This window comes from Lissotriton vulgaris, chromosome 4_1, assembly GCF_964263255.1.
Source record: "Lissotriton vulgaris chromosome 4_1, aLisVul1.2, whole genome shotgun sequence".
Lineage (NCBI taxonomy): Eukaryota > Metazoa > Chordata > Amphibia > Caudata > Salamandridae > Lissotriton > Lissotriton vulgaris.
The window spans coordinates 520290672-520308666 of NC_141691.1; the positions used below are offsets into that span (position 1 = coordinate 520290672).

Sequence of the window (17995 nt, forward strand, 5' to 3'; positions counted from 1 at the left end):
CATCTACTCCCTGGTGGTCTAGTGGCTAGGATTCGGCGCTTTCACCGCCGTGGCCCCGGTTCGATTCCCGGTCAGGGAAGATCCCTCTAAAGCATAGATTGCTTAATTTGTCTGTGTATCTTTTTTAAAAGAAGGTCTTTAAAAAGGCACCCCTCCCAATAGATGAAAGCGGAGGAATGGGGCTTGTTCTCCTGTGCCCCAGGTTGCTTTGCCCCCATTGACCTAAGCCACCTTTGTGCGCACGCAGTCCCCCACCCAGTCAGGTGCTCTATGTTGGCGTGAAGTGCAGTACCAGCTCAACAGAAAGGTAAATTGCTGGAAAACCCTGCTGTGATGCATACATCTACTTTGGAGCACTCTTCTCCTTTGCACTCTTGAATCGCTTAAGCGCAATGTATTCTTCCAGCAAGCTGAATAACGAGATAGGTGAGAGAAGGTGTACCAGCTGTCTGTGCGCCATCAGCAGCCACTAGGTGTCCCTCTTGGGTTTTCCCGGGGATCCTGATTGTGCAGGAATTCATCGGTTCAGTAGCAAGGGGGAGAGGATGGCCTGTGCCTGGAAGTGACAGGCAGTCTGGTGGCATCATTAGGATTAAGTTCCGATTCATATTTGCTGTAGAATAAAATATGTTTTCAGCCCCCATGAGTTTTGTCACTCGGAGAGCAGTGTATGAACTTTTGCTGCACGGCTCTGGGCTCCCTGGTGGTCTAGTGGTTAGGATTCGGCGCTCTCACCGCCGCGGCCCGGGTTCGAGTCCCTCTTCTGACCTTGAAAGCTTTTCCTTCCCGTAGGTCAGGGCTTCTCAAAATGACGTTGCTTTTCTGACTCACAATTTGCCTAGCATGACGCAGTATCGCTCAAAATATGATTTTCGCAAGGTTCCTTTAGAGCTGCTTCCCATGGTGGGAGGCAAGGCTCTTGAGCAAGTGAGATCCTGTATTCCGAGGCGCGCTTCCTTTTGTAGGCTTCTGACCCCATGGCCTGTGGCAGGTAGTCCTCCTTTGACTGGGCCGCAGGCTTTGTCTCCAAATGGCGTCCTGGACCCACTGCAACCCACCTGTTTGCTAAAACGGAAGTCTGCCTCTGGGTAAGAAAAAGCTGAGCTGCACGTACGGAAAGCGGCAGAGGCCAGAGGCGGGGAGGGTGTGGCAAGGGCTGCCTGATTTGCATAGTGACCTGTTGCATCTTGGGAATGTACAGGCTTTGGAGCTTAACAGGTTCTGCAGGTGTCTGCCTGGCCTGAGAGATGCCTGTCTGGTGCTCCCCTCAGGACACACAGGCCTTCCATTCGAGCATGGAGGGTGAGGGACATGGGTCACCCTCATATACAGGGGTGTGGGCATGGGCAGGATAGGTTGTGGGGGACCCGTCAGGGCATTGCCCGTTTGGAAGCCCGTTCGGAAGGCGAGAGGAGGCGGGGCAGGAAACTCTGCTCAATTTCTTTCCCAGAGGCCTGTGGAGAACCCTTTGCACGTTTGGGCCAGCCGGGCCTGCATCAGCAGATCCTGCTCCACTGGGAAGGGAGAGCCTGTAGGCGTAAATCAAAAAAAGGGGAGAAATCTGCAAATTCTAGTGGCAGACCCATGTTGCCCAGGAAGCAATCAGTTTCTCCTGCTCCCTATAGTGGAAAAAGACATAGGAGGTGTATTTCTCTAGGCAGGGGCTCTGTGTAGATGGCACTTCATTGCTCTGGGAAGCATCCATGCTGGTAGAAGAGTAGCAGCAGACTCCACACCTGAGGCTTGAATGGGGACCGTTGGGGAGGGGCAGTGGGAGGCCGAGGAGGGCGGAGGAAAATGCTTTTCAAAAGCATCTGCACGTTCCTACAAACCTGCTGAAAACCCATACCAGGAATGGGGCTCGAACCCATGCGGACAAACGTCCATTGGATCTTAAGTCCAACGCCTTAACCACTCGGCCACCCTGGTGAGACCCAAGGATTTACTTTCTTCAACTACCTTTTTATGCTTGCTGCTGTAGCACCAGCTGTCCAGCAAGAGGTGATTGCAGAGTTAAAAGGCTTTTGCAGGAGGTTAAAAGTAATTGCTTATAACAAACACACTGTGTGACACCTAACTTTCTCCCACTCGGACTTTACCGTTAATTTTTATATTGGAGTTAGCTTAGTCACAATAAGGGGGTGAGCAAGGCAGGCACACTAGAGCATCTACTCCCTGGTGGTCTAGTGGCTAGGATTCGGCGCTTTCACCGCCGTGGCCCCGGTTCGATTCCCGGTCAGGGAAGATCCCTCTAAAGCATAGATTGCTTAATTTGTCTGTGTATCTTTTTTAAAAGAAGGTCTTTAAAAAGGCACCCCTCCCAATAGATGAAAGCGGAGGAATGGGGCTTGTTCTCCTGTGCCCCAGGTTGCTTTGCCCCCATTGACCTAAGCCACCTTTGTGCGCACGCAGTCCCCCACCCAGTCAGGTGCTCTATGTTGGCGTGAAGTGCAGTACCAGCTCAACAGAAAGGTAAATTGCTGGAAAACCCTGCTGTGATGCATACATCTACTTTGGAGCACTCTTCTCCTTTGCACTCTTGAATCGCTTAAGCGCAATGTATTCTTCCAGCAAGCTGAATAACGAGATAGGTGAGAGAAGGTGTACCAGCTGTCTGTGCGCCATCAGCAGCCACTAGGTGTCCCTCTTGGGTTTTCCCGGGGATCCTGATTGTGCAGGAATTCATCGGTTCAGTAGCAAGGGGGAGAGGATGGCCTGTGCCTGGAAGTGACAGGCAGTCTGGTGGCATCATTAGGATTAAGTTCCGATTCATATTTGCTGTAGAATAAAATATGTTTTCAGCCCCCATGAGTTTTGTCACTCGGAGAGCAGTGTATGAACTTTTGCTGCACGGCTCTGGGCTCCCTGGTGGTCTAGTGGTTAGGATTCGGCGCTCTCACCGCCGCGGCCCGGGTTCGAGTCCCTCTTCTGACCTTGAAAGCTTTTCCTTCCCGTAGGTCAGGGCTTCTCAAAATGACGTTGCTTTTCTGACTCACAATTTGCCTAGCATGACGCAGTATCGCTCAAAATATGCTTTTCGCAAGGTTCCTTTAGAGCTGCTTCCCATGGTGGGAGGCAAGGCTCTTGAGCAAGTGAGATCCTGTATTCCGAGGCGCGCTTCCTTTTGTAGGCTTCTGACCCCATGGCCTGTGGCAGGTAGTCCTCCTTTGACTGGGCCGCAGGCTTTGTCTCCAAATGGCGTCCTGGACCCACTGCAACCCACCTGTTTGCTAAAACGGAAGTCTGCCTCTGGGTAAGAAAAAGCTGAGCTGCACGTACGGAAAGCGGCAGAGGCCAGAGGCGGGGAGGGTGTGGCAAGGGCTGCCTGATTTGCATAGTGACCTGTTGCATCTTGGGAATGTACAGGCTTTGGAGCTTAACAGGTTCTGCAGGTGTCTGCCTGGCCTGAGAGATGCCTGTCTGGTGCTCCCCTCAGGACACACAGGCCTTCCATTCGAGCATGGAGGGTGAGGGACATGGGTCACCCTCATATACAGGGGTGTGGGCATGGGCAGGATAGGTTGTGGGGGACCCGTCAGGGCATTGCCCGTTTGGAAGCCCGTTCGGAAGGCGAGAGGAGGCGGGGCAGGAAACTCTGCTCAATTTCTTTCCCAGAGGCCTGTGGAGAACCCTTTGCACGTTTGGGCCAGCCGGGCCTGCATCAGCAGATCCTGCTCCACTGGGAAGGGAGAGCCTGTAGGCGTAAATCAAAAAAAGGGGAGAAATCTGCAAATTCTAGTGGCAGACCCATGTTGCCCAGGAAGCAATCAGTTTCTCCTGCTCCCTATAGTGGAAAAAGACATAGGAGGTGTATTTCTCTAGGCAGGGGCTCTGTGTAGATGGCACTTCATTGCTCTGGGAAGCATCCATGCTGGTAGAAGAGTAGCAGCAGACTCCACACCTGAGGCTTGAATGGGGACCGTTGGGGAGGGGCAGTGGGAGGCCGAGGAGGGCGGAGGAAAATGCTTTTCAAAAGCATCTGCACGTTCCTACAAACCTGCTGAAAACCCATACCAGGAATGGGGCTCGAGCCCATGCGGACAAACGTCCATTGGATCTTAAGTCCAACGCCTTAACCACTCGGCCACCCTGGTGAGACCCAAGGATTTACTTTCTTCAACTCCCTTTTTATGCTTGCTGCTGTAGCACCAGCTGTCCAGCAAGAGGTGATTGCAGAGTTAAAAGGCTTTTGCAGGAGGTTAAAAGTAATTGCTTATAACAAACACACTGTGTGACACCTAACTTTCTCCCACTCGGACTTTACCGTTAATTTTTATATTGGAGTTAGCTTAGTCACAATAAGGGGGTGAGCAAGGCAGGCACACTAGAGCATCTACTCCCTGGTGGTCTAGTGGCTAGGATTCGGCGCTTTCACCGCCGCGGCCCGGGTTCGATTCCCGGTCAGGGAAGATCCCTCTAAAGCATAGATTGCTTAATTTGTCTGTGTATCTTTTTTAAAAGAAGGTCTTTAAAAAGGCACCCCTCCCAATAGATGAAAGCGGAGGAATGGGGCTTGTTCTCCTGTGCCCCAGGTTGCTTTGCCCCCATTGACCTAAGCCACCTTTGTGCGCACGCAGTCCCCCACCCAGTCAGGTGCTCTATGTTGGCGTGAAGTGCAGTACCAGCTCAACAGAAAGGTAAATTGCTGGAAAACCCTGCTGTGATGCATACATCTACTTTGGAGCACTCTTCTCCTTTGCACTCTTGAATGGCTTAAGCGCAATGTATTCTTCCAGCAAGCTGAATAACGAGATAGGTGAGAGAAGGTGTACCAGCTGTCTGTGCGCCATCAGCAGCCACTAGGTGTCCCTCTTGGGTTTTCCCGGGGATCCTGATTGTGCAGGAATTCATCGGTTCAGTAGCAAGGGGGAGAGGATGGCCTGTGCCTGGAAGTGACAGGCAGTCTGGTGGCATCATGAGGATTAAGTTCCGATTCATATTTGCTGTAGAATAAAATATGTTTTCAGCCCCCATGAGCTTTGTCACTCGGAGAGCAGTGTATGAACTTTTGCTGCACGGCTCTGGGCTCCCTGGTGGTCTAGTGGTTAGGATTCGGCGCTCTCACCGCCGCGGCCCGGGTTCGAGTCCCTCTTCTGACCTTGAAAGCTTTTCCTTCCCGTAGGTCAGGGCTTCTCAAAATGAAGTTGCTTTTCTGACTCACAATTTGCCTAGCATGACGCAGTATCGCTCAAAATATGATTTTCGCAAGGTTCCTTTAGAGCTGCTTCCCATGGTGGGAGGCAAGGCTCTTGAGCAAGTGAGATCCTGTATTCCGAGGCGCGCTTCCTTTTGTAGGCTTCTGACCCCATGGCCTGTGGCAGGTAGTCCTCCTTTGACTGGGCCGCAGGCTTTGTCTCCAAATGGCGTCCTGGACCCACTGCAACCCACCTGTTTGCTAAAACGGAAGTCTGCCTCTGGGTAAGAAAAAGCTGAGCTGCACGTACGGAAAGCGGCAGAGGCCAGAGGCGGGGAGGGTGTGGCAAGGGCTGCCTGATTTGCATAGTGACCTGTTGCATCTTGGGAATGTACAGGCTTTGGAGCTTAACAGGTTCTGCAGGTGTCTGCCTGGCCTGAGAGATGCCTGTCTGGTGCTCCCCTCAGGACACACAGGCCTTCCATTCGAGCATGGAGGGTGAGGGACATGGGTCACCCTCATATACAGGGGTGTGGGCATGGGCAGGATAGGTTGTGGGGGACCCGTCAGGGCATTGCCCGTTTGGAAGCCCGTTCGGAAGGCGAGAGGAGGCGGGGCAGGAAACTCTGCTCAATTTCTTTCCCAGAGGCCTGTGGAGAACCCTTTGCACGTTTGGGCCAGCCGGGCCTGCATCAGCAGATCCTGCTCCACTGGGAAGGGAGAGCCTGTAGGCGTAAATCAAAAAAAGGGGAGAAATCTGCAAATTCTAGTGGCAGACCCATGTTGCCCAGGAAGCAATCAGTTTCTCCTGCTCCCTATAGTGGAAAAAGACATAGGAGGTGTATTTCTCTAGGCAGGGGCTCTGTGTAGATGGCACTTCATTGCTCTGGGAAGCATCCATGCTGGTAGAAGAGTAGCAGCAGACTCCACACCTGAGGCTTGAATGGGGACCGTTGGGGAGGGGCAGTGGGAGGCCGAGGAGGGCGGAGGAAAATGCTTTTCAAAAGCATCTGCACGTTCCTACAAACCTGCTGAAAACCCATACCAGGAATGGGGCTCGAACCCATGCGGACAAACGTCCATTGGATCTTAAGTCCAACGCCTTAACCACTCGGCCACCCTGGTGAGACCCAAGGATTTACTTTCTTCAACTACCTTTTTATGCTTGCTGCTGTAGCACCAGCTGTCCAGCAAGAGGTGATTGCAGAGTTAAAAGGCTTTTGCAGGAGGTTAAAAGTAATTGCTTATAACAAACACACTGTGTGACACCTAACTTTCTCCCACTCGGACTTTACCGTTAATTTTTATATTGGAGTTAGCTTAGTCACAATAAGGGGGTGAGCAAGGCAGGCACACTAGAGCATCTACTCCCTGGTGGTCTAGTGGCTAGGATTCGGCGCTTTCACCGCCGTGGCCCCGGTTCGATTCCCGGTCAGGGAAGATCCCTCTAAAGCATAGATTGCTTAATTTGTCTGTGTATCTTTTTTAAAAGAAGGTCTTTAAAAAGGCACCCCTCCCAATAGATGAAAGCGGAGGAATGGGGCTTGTTCTCCTGTGCCCCAGGTTGCTTTGCCCCCATTGACCTAAGCCACCTTTGTGCGCACGCAGTCCCCCACCCAGTCAGGTGCTCTATGTTGGCGTGAAGTGCAGTACCAGCTCAACAGAAAGGTAAATTGCTGGAAAACCCTGCTGTGATGCATACATCTACTTTGGAGCACTCTTCTCCTTTGCACTCTTGAATCGCTTAAGCGCAATGTATTCTTCCAGCAAGCTGAATAACGAGATAGGTGAGAGAAGGTGTACCAGCTGTCTGTGCGCCATCAGCAGCCACTAGGTGTCCCTCTTGGGTTTTCCCGGGGATCCTGATTGTGCAGGAATTCATCGGTTCAGTAGCAAGGGGGAGAGGATGGCCTGTGCCTGGAAGTGACAGGCAGTCTGGTGGCATCATTAGGATTAAGTTCCGATTCATATTTGCTGTAGAATAAAATATGTTTTCAGCCCCCATGAGTTTTGTCACTCGGAGAGCAGTGTATGAACTTTTGCTGCACGGCTCTGGGCTCCCTGGTGGTCTAGTGGTTAGGATTCGGCGCTCTCACCGCCGCGGCCCGGGTTCGAGTCCCTCTTCTGACCTTGAAAGCTTTTCCTTCCCGTAGGTCAGGGCTTCTCAAAATGACGTTGCTTTTCTGACTCACAATTTGCCTAGCATGACGCAGTATCGCTCAAAATATGCTTTTCGCAAGGTTCCTTTAGAGCTGCTTCCCATGGTGGGAGGCAAGGCTCTTGAGCAAGTGAGATCCTGTATTCCGAGGCGCGCTTCCTTTTGTAGGCTTCTGACCCCATGGCCTGTGGCAGGTAGTCCTCCTTTGACTGGGCCGCAGGCTTTGTCTCCAAATGGCGTCCTGGACCCACTGCAACCCACCTGTTTGCTAAAACGGAAGTCTGCCTCTGGGTAAGAAAAAGCTGAGCTGCACGTACGGAAAGCGGCAGAGGCCAGAGGCGGGGAGGGTGTGGCAAGGGCTGCCTGATTTGCATAGTGACCTGTTGCATCTTGGGAATGTACAGGCTTTGGAGCTTAACAGGTTCTGCAGGTGTCTGCCTGGCCTGAGAGATGCCTGTCTGGTGCTCCCCTCAGGACACACAGGCCTTCCATTCGAGCATGGAGGGTGAGGGACATGGGTCACCCTCATATACAGGGGTGTGGGCATGGGCAGGATAGGTTGTGGGGGACCCGTCAGGGCATTGCCCGTTTGGAAGCCCGTTCGGAAGGCGAGAGGAGGCGGGGCAGGAAACTCTGCTCAATTTCTTTCCCAGAGGCCTGTGGAGAACCCTTTGCACGTTTGGGCCAGCCGGGCCTGCATCAGCAGATCCTGCTCCACTGGGAAGGGAGAGCCTGTAGGCGTAAATCAAAAAAAGGGGAGAAATCTGCAAATTCTAGTGGCAGACCCATGTTGCCCAGGAAGCAATCAGTTTCTCCTGCTCCCTATAGTGGAAAAAGACATAGGAGGTGTATTTCTCTAGGCAGGGGCTCTGTGTAGATGGCACTTCATTGCTCTGGGAAGCATCCATGCTGGTAGAAGAGTAGCAGCAGACTCCACACCTGAGGCTTGAATGGGGACCGTTGGGGAGGGGCAGTGGGAGGCCGAGGAGGGCGGAGGAAAATGCTTTTCAAAAGCATCTGCACGTTCCTACAAACCTGCTGAAAACCCATACCAGGAATGGGGCTCGAGCCCATGCGGACAAACGTCCATTGGATCTTAAGTCCAACGCCTTAACCACTCGGCCACCCTGGTGAGACCCAAGGATTTACTTTCTTCAACTCCCTTTTTATGCTTGCTGCTGTAGCACCAGCTGTCCAGCAAGAGGTGATTGCAGAGTTAAAAGGCTTTTGCAGGAGGTTAAAAGTAATTGCTTATAACAAACACACTGTGTGACACCTAACTTTCTCCCACTCGGACTTTACCGTTAATTTTTATATTGGAGTTAGCTTAGTCACAATAAGGGGGTGAGCAAGGCAGGCACACTAGAGCATCTACTCCCTGGTGGTCTAGTGGCTAGGATTCGGCGCTTTCACCGCCGCGGCCCGGGTTCGATTCCCGGTCAGGGAAGATCCCTCTAAAGCATAGATTGCTTAATTTGTCTGTGTATCTTTTTTAAAAGAAGGTCTTTAAAAAGGCACCCCTCCCAATAGATGAAAGCGGAGGAATGGGGCTTGTTCTCCTGTGCCCCAGGTTGCTTTGCCCCCATTGACCTAAGCCACCTTTGTGCGCACGCAGTCCCCCACCCAGTCAGGTGCTCTATGTTGGCGTGAAGTGCAGTACCAGCTCAACAGAAAGGTAAATTGCTGGAAAACCCTGCTGTGATGCATACATCTACTTTGGAGCACTCTTCTCCTTTGCACTCTTGAATGGCTTAAGCGCAATGTATTCTTCCAGCAAGCTGAATAACGAGATAGGTGAGAGAAGGTGTACCAGCTGTCTGTGCGCCATCAGCAGCCACTAGGTGTCCCTCTTGGGTTTTCCCGGGGATCCTGATTGTGCAGGAATTCATCGGTTCAGTAGCAAGGGGGAGAGGATGGCCTGTGCCTGGAAGTGACAGGCAGTCTGGTGGCATCATGAGGATTAAGTTCCGATTCATATTTGCTGTAGAATAAAATATGTTTTCAGCCCCCATGAGCTTTGTCACTCGGAGAGCAGTGTATGAACTTTTGCTGCACGGCTCTGGGCTCCCTGGTGGTCTAGTGGTTAGGATTCGGCGCTCTCACCGCCGCGGCCCGGGTTCGAGTCCCTCTTCTGACCTTGAAAGCTTTTCCTTCCCGTAGGTCAGGGCTTCTCAAAATGAAGTTGCTTTTCTGACTCACAATTTGCCTAGCATGACGCAGTATCGCTCAAAATATGATTTTCGCAAGGTTCCTTTAGAGCTGCTTCCCATGGTGGGAGGCAAGGCTCTTGAGCAAGTGAGATCCTGTATTCCGAGGCGCGCTTCCTTTTGTAGGCTTCTGACCCCATGGCCTGTGGCAGGTAGTCCTCCTTTGACTGGGCCGCAGGCTTTGTCTCCAAATGGCGTCCTGGACCCACTGCAACCCACCTGTTTGCTAAAACGGAAGTCTGCCTCTGGGTAAGAAAAAGCTGAGCTGCACGTACGGAAAGCGGCAGAGGCCAGAGGCGGGGAGGGTGTGGCAAGGGCTGCCTGATTTGCATAGTGACCTGTTGCATCTTGGGAATGTACAGGCTTTGGAGCTTAACAGGTACTGCAGGTGTCTGCCTGGCCTGAGAGATGCCTGTCTGGTGCTCCCCTCAGGACACACAGGCCTTCCATTCGAGCATGGAGGGTGAGGGACATGGGTCACCCTCATATACAGGGGTGTGGGCATGGGCAGGATAGGTTGTGGGGGACCCGTCAGGGCATTGCCCGTTTGGAAGCCCGTTCGGAAGGCGAGAGGAGGCGGGGCAGGAAACTCTGCTCAATTTCTTTCCCAGAGGCCTGTGGAGAACCCTTTGCACGTTTGGGCCAGCCGGGCCTGCATCAGCAGATCCTGCTCCACTGGGAAGGGAGAGCCTGTAGGCGTAAATCAAAAAAAGGGGAGAAATCTGCAAATTCTAGTGGCAGACCCATGTTGCCCAGGAAGCAATCAGTTTCTCCTGCTCCCTATAGTGGAAAAAGACATAGGAGGTGTATTTCTCTAGGCAGGGGCTCTGTGTAGATGGCACTTCATTGCTCTGGGAAGCATCCATGCTGGTAGAAGAGTAGCAGCAGACTCCACACCTGAGGCTTGAATGGGGACCGTTGGGGAGGGGCAGTGGGAGGCCGAGGAGGGCGGAGGAAAATGCTTTTCAAAAGCATCTGCACGTTCCTACAAACCTGCTGAAAACCCATACCAGGAATGGGGCTCGAACCCATGCGGACAAACGTCCATTGGATCTTAAGTCCAACGCCTTAACCACTCGGCCACCCTGGTGAGACCCAAGTATTTACTTTCTTCAACTACCTTTTTATGCTTGCTGCTGTAGCACCAGCTGTCCAGCAAGAGGTGATTGCAGAGTTAAAAGGCTTTTGCAGGAGGTTAAAAGTAATTGCTTATAACAAACACACTGTGTGACACCTAACTTTCTCCCACTCGGACTTTACCGTTAATTTTTATATTGGAGTTAGCTTAGTCACAATAAGGGGGTGAGCAAGGCAGGCACACTAGAGCATCTACTCCCTGGTGGTCTAGTGGCTAGGATTCGGCGCTTTCACCGCCGTGGCCCCGGTTCGATTCCCGGTCAGGGAAGATCCCTCTAAAGCATAGATTGCTTAATTTGTCTGTGTATCTTTTTTAAAAGAAGGTCTTTAAAAAGGCACCCCTCCCAATAGATGAAAGCGGAGGAATGGGGCTTGTTCTCCTGTGCCCCAGGTTGCTTTGCCCCCATTGACCTAAGCCACCTTTGTGCGCACGCAGTCCCCCACCCAGTCAGGTGCTCTATGTTGGCGTGAAGTGCAGTACCAGCTCAACAGAAAGGTAAATTGCTGGAAAACCCTGCTGTGATGCATACATCTACTTTGGAGCACTCTTCTCCTTTGCACTCTTGAATCGCTTAAGCGCAATGTATTCTTCCAGCAAGCTGAATAACGAGATAGGTGAGAGAAGGTGTACCAGCTGTCTGTGCGCCATCAGCAGCCACTAGGTGTCCCTCTTGGGTTTTCCCGGGGATCCTGATTGTGCAGGAATTCATCGGTTCAGTAGCAAGGGGGAGAGGATGGCCTGTGCCTGGAAGTGACAGGCAGTCTGGTGGCATCATTAGGATTAAGTTCCGATTCATATTTGCTGTAGAATAAAATATGTTTTCAGCCCCCATGAGTTTTGTCACTCGGAGAGCAGTGTATGAACTTTTGCTGCACGGCTCTGGGCTCCCTGGTGGTCTAGTGGTTAGGATTCGGCGCTCTCACCGCCGCGGCCCGGGTTCGAGTCCCTCTTCTGACCTTGAAAGCTTTTCCTTCCCGTAGGTCAGGGCTTCTCAAAATGACGTTGCTTTTCTGACTCACAATTTGCCTAGCATGACGCAGTATCGCTCAAAATATGCTTTTCGCAAGGTTCCTTTAGAGCTGCTTCCCATGGTGGGAGGCAAGGCTCTTGAGCAAGTGAGATCCTGTATTCCGAGGCGCGCTTCCTTTTGTAGGCTTCTGACCCCATGGCCTGTGGCAGGTAGTCCTCCTTTGACTGGGCCGCAGGCTTTGTCTCCAAATGGCGTCCTGGACCCACTGCAACCCACCTGTTTGCTAAAACGGAAGTCTGCCTCTGGGTAAGAAAAAGCTGAGCTGCACGTACGGAAAGCGGCAGAGGCCAGAGGCGGGGAGGGTGTGGCAAGGGCTGCCTGATTTGCATAGTGACCTGTTGCATCTTGGGAATGTACAGGCTTTGGAGCTTAACAGGTTCTGCAGGTGTCTGCCTGGCCTGAGAGATGCCTGTCTGGTGCTCCCCTCAGGACACACAGGCCTTCCATTCGAGCATGGAGGGTGAGGGACATGGGTCACCCTCATATACAGGGGTGTGGGCATGGGCAGGATAGGTTGTGGGGGACCCGTCAGGGCATTGCCCGTTTGGAAGCCCGTTCGGAAGGCGAGAGGAGGCGGGGCAGGAAACTCTGCTCAATTTCTTTCCCAGAGGCCTGTGGAGAACCCTTTGCACGTTTGGGCCAGCCGGGCCTGCATCAGCAGATCCTGCTCCACTGGGAAGGGAGAGCCTGTAGGCGTAAATCAAAAAAAGGGGAGAAATCTGCAAATTCTAGTGGCAGACCCATGTTGCCCAGGAAGCAATCAGTTTCTCCTGCTCCCTATAGTGGAAAAAGACATAGGAGGTGTATTTCTCTAGGCAGGGGCTCTGTGTAGATGGCACTTCATTGCTCTGGGAAGCATCCATGCTGGTAGAAGAGTAGCAGCAGACTCCACACCTGAGGCTTGAATGGGGACCGTTGGGGAGGGGCAGTGGGAGGCCGAGGAGGGCGGAGGAAAATGCTTTTCAAAAGCATCTGCACGTTCCTACAAACCTGCTGAAAACCCATACCAGGAATGGGGCTCGAGCCCATGCGGACAAACGTCCATTGGATCTTAAGTCCAACGCCTTAACCACTCGGCCACCCTGGTGAGACCCAAGGATTTACTTTCTTCAACTCCCTTTTTATGCTTGCTGCTGTAGCACCAGCTGTCCAGCAAGAGGTGATTGCAGAGTTAAAAGGCTTTTGCAGGAGGTTAAAAGTAATTGCTTATAACAAACACACTGTGTGACACCTAACTTTCTCCCACTCGGACTTTACCGTTAATTTTTATATTGGAGTTAGCTTAGTCACAATAAGGGGGTGAGCAAGGCAGGCACACTAGAGCATCTACTCCCTGGTGGTCTAGTGGCTAGGATTCGGCGCTTTCACCGCCGCGGCCCGGGTTCGATTCCCGGTCAGGGAAGATCCCTCTAAAGCATAGATTGCTTAATTTGTCTGTGTATCTTTTTTAAAAGAAGGTCTTTAAAAAGGCACCCCTCCCAATAGATGAAAGCGGAGGAATGGGGCTTGTTCTCCTGTGCCCCAGGTTGCTTTGCCCCCATTGACCTAAGCCACCTTTGTGCGCACGCAGTCCCCCACCCAGTCAGGTGCTCTATGTTGGCGTGAAGTGCAGTACCAGCTCAACAGAAAGGTAAATTGCTGGAAAACCCTGCTGTGATGCATACATCTACTTTGGAGCACTCTTCTCCTTTGCACTCTTGAATGGCTTAAGCGCAATGTATTCTTCCAGCAAGCTGAATAACGAGATAGGTGAGAGAAGGTGTACCAGCTGTCTGTGCGCCATCAGCAGCCACTAGGTGTCCCTCTTGGGTTTTCCCGGGGATCCTGATTGTGCAGGAATTCATCGGTTCAGTAGCAAGGGGGAGAGGATGGCCTGTGCCTGGAAGTGACAGGCAGTCTGGTGGCATCATGAGGATTAAGTTCCGATTCATATTTGCTGTAGAATAAAATATGTTTTCAGCCCCCATGAGCTTTGTCACTCGGAGAGCAGTGTATGAACTTTTGCTGCACGGCTCTGGGCTCCCTGGTGGTCTAGTGGTTAGGATTCGGCGCTCTCACCGCCGCGGCCCGGGTTCGAGTCCCTCTTCTGACCTTGAAAGCTTTTCCTTCCCGTAGGTCAGGGCTTCTCAAAATGAAGTTGCTTTTCTGACTCACAATTTGCCTAGCATGACGCAGTATCGCTCAAAATATGATTTTCGCAAGGTTCCTTTAGAGCTGCTTCCCATGGTGGGAGGCAAGGCTCTTGAGCAAGTGAGATCCTGTATTCCGAGGCGCGCTTCCTTTTGTAGGCTTCTGACCCCATGGCCTGTGGCAGGTAGTCCTCCTTTGACTGGGCCGCAGGCTTTGTCTCCAAATGGCGTCCTGGACCCACTGCAACCCACCTGTTTGCTAAAACGGAAGTCTGCCTCTGGGTAAGAAAAAGCTGAGCTGCACGTACGGAAAGCGGCAGAGGCCAGAGGCGGGGAGGGTGTGGCAAGGGCTGCCTGATTTGCATAGTGACCTGTTGCATCTTGGGAATGTACAGGCTTTGGAGCTTAACAGGTTCTGCAGGTGTCTGCCTGGCCTGAGAGATGCCTGTCTGGTGCTCCCCTCAGGACACACAGGCCTTCCATTCGAGCATGGAGGGTGAGGGACATGGGTCACCCTCATATACAGGGGTGTGGGCATGGGCAGGATAGGTTGTGGGGGACCCGTCAGGGCATTGCCCGTTTGGAAGCCCGTTCGGAAGGCGAGAGGAGGCGGGGCAGGAAACTCTGCTCAATTTCTTTCCCAGAGGCCTGTGGAGAACCCTTTGCACGTTTGGGCCAGCCGGGCCTGCATCAGCAGATCCTGCTCCACTGGGAAGGGAGAGCCTGTAGGCGTAAATCAAAAAAAGGGGAGAAATCTGCAAATTCTAGTGGCAGACCCATGTTGCCCAGGAAGCAATCAGTTTCTCCTGCTCCCTATAGTGGAAAAAGACATAGGAGGTGTATTTCTCTAGGCAGGGGCTCTGTGTAGATGGCACTTCATTGCTCTGGGAAGCATCCATGCTGGTAGAAGAGTAGCAGCAGACTCCACACCTGAGGCTTGAATGGGGACCGTTGGGGAGGGGCAGTGGGAGGCCGAGGAGGGCGGAGGAAAATGCTTTTCAAAAGCATCTGCACGTTCCTACAAACCTGCTGAAAACCCATACCAGGAATGGGGCTCGAACCCATGCGGACAAACGTCCATTGGATCTTAAGTCCAACGCCTTAACCACTCGGCCACCCTGGTGAGACCCAAGTATTTACTTTCTTCAACTACCTTTTTATGCTTGCTGCTGTAGCACCAGCTGTCCAGCAAGAGGTGATTGCAGAGTTAAAAGGCTTTTGCAGGAGGTTAAAAGTAATTGCTTATAACAAACACACTGTGTGACACCTAACTTTCTCCCACTCGGACTTTACCGTTAATTTTTATATTGGAGTTAGCTTAGTCACAATAAGGGGGTGAGCAAGGCAGGCACACTAGAGCATCTACTCCCTGGTGGTCTAGTGGCTAGGATTCGGCGCTTTCACCGCCGTGGCCCCGGTTCGATTCCCGGTCAGGGAAGATCCCTCTAAAGCATAGATTGCTTAATTTGTCTGTGTATCTTTTTTAAAAGAAGGTCTTTAAAAAGGCACCCTTCCCAATAGATGAAAGCGGAGGAATGGGGCTTGTTCTCCTGTGCCCCAGGTTGCTTTGCCCCCATTGACCTAAGCCACCTTTGTGCGCACGCAGTCCCCCACCCAGTCAGGTGCTCTATGTTGGCGTGAAGTGCAGTACCAGCTCAACAGAAAGGTAAATTGCTGGAAAACCCTGCTGTGATGCATACATCTACTTTGGAGCACTCTTCTCCTTTGCACTCTTGAATCGCTTAAGCGCAATGTATTCTTCCAGCAAGCTGAATAACGAGATAGGTGAGAGAAGGTGTACCAGCTGTCTGTGCGCCATCAGCAGCCACTAGGTGTCCCTCTTGGGTTTTCCCGGGGATCCTGATTGTGCAGGAATTCATCGGTTCAGTAGCAAGGGGGAGAGGATGGCCTGTGCCTGGAAGTGACAGGCAGTCTGGTGGCATCATTAGGATTAAGTTCCGATTCATATTTGCTGTAGAATAAAATATGTTTTCAGCCCCCATGAGTTTTGTCACTCGGAGAGCAGTGTATGAACTTTTGCTGCACGGCTCTGGGCTCCCTGGTGGTCTAGTGGTTAGGATTCGGCGCTCTCACCGCCGCGGCCCGGGTTCGAGTCCCTCTTCTGACCTTGAAAGCTTTTCCTTCCCGTAGGTCAGGGCTTCTCAAAATGACGTTGCTTTTCTGACTCACAATTTGCCTAGCATGACGCAGTATCGCTCAAAATATGCTTTTCGCAAGGTTCCTTTAGAGCTGCTTCCCATGGTGGGAGGCAAGGCTCTTGAGCAAGTGAGATCCTGTATTCCGAGGCGCGCTTCCTTTTGTAGGCTTCTGACCCCATGGCCTGTGGCAGGTAGTCCTCCTTTGACTGGGCCGCAGGCTTTGTCTCCAAATGGCGTCCTGGACCCACTGCAACCCACCTGTTTGCTAAAACGGAAGTCTGCCTCTGGGTAAGAAAAAGCTGAGCTGCACGTACGGAAAGCGGCAGAGGCCAGAGGCGGGGAGGGTGTGGCAAGGGCTGCCTGATTTGCATAGTGACCTGTTGCATCTTGGGAATGTACAGGCTTTGGAGCTTAACAGGTTCTGCAGGTGTCTGCCTGGCCTGAGAGATGCCTGTCTGGTGCTCCCCTCAGGACACACAGGCCTTCCATTCGAGCATGGAGGGTGAGGGACATGGGTCACCCTCATATACAGGGGTGTGGGCATGGGCAGGATAGGTTGTGGGGGACCCGTCAGGGCATTGCCCGTTTGGAAGCCCGTTCGGAAGGCGAGAGGAGGCGGGGCAGGAAACTCTGCTCAATTTCTTTCCCAGAGGCCTGTGGAGAACCCTTTGCACGTTTGGGCCAGCCGGGCCTGCATCAGCAGATCCTGCTCCACTGGGAAGGGAGAGCCTGTAGGCGTAAATCAAAAAAAGGGGAGAAATCTGCAAATTCTAGTGGCAGACCCATGTTGCCCAGGAAGCAATCAGTTTCTCCTGCTCCCTATAGTGGAAAAAGACATAGGAGGTGTATTTCTCTAGGCAGGGGCTCTGTGTAGATGGCACTTCATTGCTCTGGGAAGCATCCATGCTGGTAGAAGAGTAGCAGCAGACTCCACACCTGAGGCTTGAATGGGGACCGTTGGGGAGGGGCAGTGGGAGGCCGAGGAGGGCGGAGGAAAATGCTTTTCAAAAGCATCTGCACGTTCCTACAAACCTGCTGAAAACCCATACCAGGAATGGGGCTCGAGCCCATGCGGACAAACGTCCATTGGATCTTAAGTCCAACGCCTTAACCACTCGGCCACCCTGGTGAGACCCAAGGATTTACTTTCTTCAACTCCCTTTTTATGCTTGCTGCTGTAGCACCAGCTGTCCAGCAAGAGGTGATTGCAGAGTTAAAAGGCTTTTGCAGGAGGTTAAAAGTAATTGCTTATAACAAACACACTGTGTGACACCTAACTTTCTCCCACTCGGACTTTACCGTTAATTTTTATATTGGAGTTAGCTTAGTCACAATAAGGGGGTGAGCAAGGCAGGCACACTAGAGCATCTACTCCCTGGTGGTCTAGTGGCTAGGATTCGGCGCTTTCACCGCCGCGGCCCGGGTTCGATTCCCGGTCAGGGAAGATCCCTCTAAAGCATAGATTGCTTAATTTGTCTGTGTATCTTTTTTAAAAGAAGGTCTTTAAAAAGGCACCCCTCCCAATAGATGAAAGCGGAGGAATGGGGCTTGTTCTCCTGTGCCCCAGGTTGCTTTGCCCCCATTGACCTAAGCCACCTTTGTGCGCACGCAGTCCCCTACCCAGTCAGGTGCTCTATGTAGGCGTGAAGTGCAGTACCAGCTCAACAGAAAGGTAAATTGCTGGAAAACCCTGCTGTGATGCATACATCTACTTTGGAGCACTCTTCTCCTTTGCACTCTTGAATGGCTTAAGCGCAATGTATTCTTCCAGCAAGCTGAATAACGAGATAGGTGAGAGAAGGTGTACCAGCTGTCTGTGCGCCATCAGCAGCCACTAGGTGTCCCTCTTGGGTTTTCCCGGGGATCCTGATTGTGCAGGAATTCATCGGTTCAGTAGCAAGGGGGAGAGGATGGCCTGTGCCTGGAAGTGACAGGCAGTCTGGTGGCATCATGAGGATTAAGTTCCGATTCATATTTGCTGTAGAATAAAATATGTTTTCAGCCCCCATGAGCTTTGTCACTCGGAGAGCAGTGTATGAA

The 17995-nt window shown here is 52.2% G+C and overlaps 17 non-coding genes across 17 annotated transcripts; 9 read left to right on the forward strand and 8 right to left on the reverse strand.

The window, feature by feature from the left end:
- Window positions 1-7: 7 nt before the first annotated feature.
- TRNAE-UUC (transfer RNA glutamic acid (anticodon UUC)) lies at window positions 8-79 on the forward strand. The gene has a single exon. It is a non-coding gene; the product is annotated as a tRNA-Glu (tRNA).
- Window positions 80-1846: 1767 nt separating this feature from the next.
- TRNAL-UAA (transfer RNA leucine (anticodon UAA)) lies at window positions 1847-1929 on the reverse strand. The gene has a single exon. It is a non-coding gene; the product is annotated as a tRNA-Leu (tRNA).
- A 243-nt stretch (window positions 1930-2172) lies between these two features.
- On the forward strand, window positions 2173-2244 carry TRNAE-UUC (transfer RNA glutamic acid (anticodon UUC)). The gene has a single exon. It is a non-coding gene; the product is annotated as a tRNA-Glu (tRNA).
- Window positions 2245-4011: 1767 nt separating this feature from the next.
- TRNAL-UAA (transfer RNA leucine (anticodon UAA)) lies at window positions 4012-4094 on the reverse strand. Its single transcript has one exon. It is a non-coding gene; the product is annotated as a tRNA-Leu (tRNA).
- A 243-nt stretch (window positions 4095-4337) lies between these two features.
- TRNAE-UUC (transfer RNA glutamic acid (anticodon UUC)) lies at window positions 4338-4409 on the forward strand. Its single transcript has one exon. It is a non-coding gene; the product is annotated as a tRNA-Glu (tRNA).
- Window positions 4410-6176: 1767 nt separating this feature from the next.
- On the reverse strand, window positions 6177-6259 carry TRNAL-UAA (transfer RNA leucine (anticodon UAA)). The gene has a single exon. It is a non-coding gene; the product is annotated as a tRNA-Leu (tRNA).
- A 243-nt stretch (window positions 6260-6502) lies between these two features.
- On the forward strand, window positions 6503-6574 carry TRNAE-UUC (transfer RNA glutamic acid (anticodon UUC)). The gene has a single exon. It is a non-coding gene; the product is annotated as a tRNA-Glu (tRNA).
- Window positions 6575-8341: 1767 nt separating this feature from the next.
- On the reverse strand, window positions 8342-8424 carry TRNAL-UAA (transfer RNA leucine (anticodon UAA)). The gene has a single exon. It is a non-coding gene; the product is annotated as a tRNA-Leu (tRNA).
- A 243-nt stretch (window positions 8425-8667) lies between these two features.
- On the forward strand, window positions 8668-8739 carry TRNAE-UUC (transfer RNA glutamic acid (anticodon UUC)). The gene has a single exon. It is a non-coding gene; the product is annotated as a tRNA-Glu (tRNA).
- Window positions 8740-10506: 1767 nt separating this feature from the next.
- On the reverse strand, window positions 10507-10589 carry TRNAL-UAA (transfer RNA leucine (anticodon UAA)). Its single transcript has one exon. It is a non-coding gene; the product is annotated as a tRNA-Leu (tRNA).
- A 243-nt stretch (window positions 10590-10832) lies between these two features.
- TRNAE-UUC (transfer RNA glutamic acid (anticodon UUC)) lies at window positions 10833-10904 on the forward strand. The gene has a single exon. It is a non-coding gene; the product is annotated as a tRNA-Glu (tRNA).
- A 1767-nt stretch (window positions 10905-12671) lies between these two features.
- On the reverse strand, window positions 12672-12754 carry TRNAL-UAA (transfer RNA leucine (anticodon UAA)). Its single transcript has one exon. It is a non-coding gene; the product is annotated as a tRNA-Leu (tRNA).
- A 243-nt stretch (window positions 12755-12997) lies between these two features.
- TRNAE-UUC (transfer RNA glutamic acid (anticodon UUC)) lies at window positions 12998-13069 on the forward strand. The gene has a single exon. It is a non-coding gene; the product is annotated as a tRNA-Glu (tRNA).
- A 1767-nt stretch (window positions 13070-14836) lies between these two features.
- TRNAL-UAA (transfer RNA leucine (anticodon UAA)) lies at window positions 14837-14919 on the reverse strand. The gene has a single exon. It is a non-coding gene; the product is annotated as a tRNA-Leu (tRNA).
- A 243-nt stretch (window positions 14920-15162) lies between these two features.
- TRNAE-UUC (transfer RNA glutamic acid (anticodon UUC)) lies at window positions 15163-15234 on the forward strand. The gene has a single exon. It is a non-coding gene; the product is annotated as a tRNA-Glu (tRNA).
- A 1767-nt stretch (window positions 15235-17001) lies between these two features.
- On the reverse strand, window positions 17002-17084 carry TRNAL-UAA (transfer RNA leucine (anticodon UAA)). Its single transcript has one exon. It is a non-coding gene; the product is annotated as a tRNA-Leu (tRNA).
- Window positions 17085-17327: 243 nt separating this feature from the next.
- TRNAE-UUC (transfer RNA glutamic acid (anticodon UUC)) lies at window positions 17328-17399 on the forward strand. The gene has a single exon. It is a non-coding gene; the product is annotated as a tRNA-Glu (tRNA).
- The last annotated feature ends 596 nt before the right edge of the window (window positions 17400-17995 follow it).